A 2,004-nucleotide genomic window follows, 5' to 3' on the forward strand; every position below is an offset into this window, starting at 1 on the left:
GCTGTGGCTTCGTTCTGTCTAGACAGTAGACAACATCAGCAAGAATCTTACTGTGGACTACTAAAAGAACCAAGGGATATGTTTGCATACAGTTATAGCCACAGGGTCGCTGTGAGTTGTCTATAACTTGACCACACTAAACAACAACAAAAAAGCACTGTTGGCTTAGTGGATTGAAAGTTATGCTACCAAGCCAAAGGTGGATAATTTTAATCTGTGGCCCTCAGGCCTGGTTATTTGTTTTTGGTCAAACATTCTTCTAAGTGGTATAGCCCTGGTCTGTCCAGTTGTTGTACAACGATAGCTCGTGGTTGCTGTTATGCTAAACACTGTGACACTAATGTGTCCAATGCGATAATGGTTACTTATGGTGGACAATGTTTGATGGTGCTACCCAGTTAAGACAAGCTTAGAAGCAGAGGTGGCATCTACTTCCATAAATAGCTTGCCTCCGAAAACCCTATGAACCTGGAGAAAGGATGAAAGTCACGCAAGTGTCGAGAACTTTTGTTCATAGGGCCTCTATGAGTAGCCTATGACTCGATGGCACTTAACAACAACTACAACATAGCCAGAGGACTCCGTGGATGCAAAAATGATAAAGCTTCATTTCTCATACTGTGGACATGCTGCTAGGAAAAGCAATTCCTTGGAAAGGGACAGAATGCTTGTAAATGTAAAGGTCAAAGAAAGAGAGCAGATCTCCAATGAAGTGGATTGACACAGAAACTGGGCTCAAGTGTATCAGAAACAATGATGATGGCACAGGGTACAACAGGGTTCAGATTTGTCATGCATAGGTCCTTATGAGTTGTACTCAATTTGATGACACGTAACAACAACAACTACCTTATCAAAATAAAAGATTCAAACCTCTTAAAATAATTTTAGAAAACATAGCAAGCTTTGACTTGCATTTCTCAAGGAATCTTTGTGCAAAATATCAAATGATACAGAAGTATCTAAAGAAGACAAAAGGAAAATAGTGAGTCACTCTACCAAAAATCATCATTTGACAGTGAAACTCTTCAGAAAGTAGGATATGATCAAGAACCAACTGTCCTGCAAAGAAGAAGTTCAAGCTGCACTGACAGCATGGGTAAAAAAGTAAGTCCCCTGGAATTGATGGAATATCAATATACATGCTTTAACAAATAGATGCCTCCCAGGATGTGTTTAGTAGTTTATGCCAAGAAATTTGCAAGACAGCTACCTGGTCAACTGACTAAAAGAGATTAATAATTGTTCCCATTTCCCCAAAAGGTAATTCAACAGAATGTGGAAATCATGAAACATATCATCAATATCATATTCAATTGAAATCAGTATGAAAACTATTCAAAGAATAGATGTAATTTTGCATCTGACAAGAAACTAAGGCTGGACCCAGAAGAGGCTGTGAAATGAGGGATATCATTGCTGTATCAGATGGATCCTTACTAAAAGCAGAGAATACCAGAAAGCGCTTTACTTGCATTTTATTGAGTATGCACAGGCATTAGACTATTTGGATCATAACACACGGTGGCTACAATTTGGGAGAACGGGACTCCCGAAACATTTAGTTGTGCTCATGGGAAAACCTTATACGGGACCAAAAAGTGTCTGTCCAAAGAAAACAAGGGAATATTTGATATACTTTAAAACCTGAAAACCTGTGTGTTATGGTTACTATGAATGGATGGCACATAGCAAACCAAAGAAACTTGAAAAAATATCAACAAAACATGCCATTATGTACCACCACGTCAACTGCAACTCGTAGTGACCCTGGTAAACGCAACACCCTTGAACCCTGCCCTACACCAAGCAAATCTCACTGTCTCCAACACTGCTGTGCCAAATTACCCAGTTATTGTGTCAGTTCATTTCATCTAGGGTTACCTTCTCGTGAGATGTCCCTACAACCTCCCAAATATAATGTTCTATGGGAAGCCAAACTTTATACCAATATTATATGAAAACCCTTGTTCAGGAATTGAAGGAATTACAGATATATAAGTT

This window comes from Elephantulus edwardii, unplaced genomic scaffold, assembly GCF_000299155.1.
Source record: "Elephantulus edwardii isolate Elephantulus edwardi_28Jun2011 unplaced genomic scaffold, EleEdw1.0 scaffold00035, whole genome shotgun sequence".
Lineage (NCBI taxonomy): Eukaryota > Metazoa > Chordata > Mammalia > Macroscelidea > Macroscelididae > Elephantulus > Elephantulus edwardii.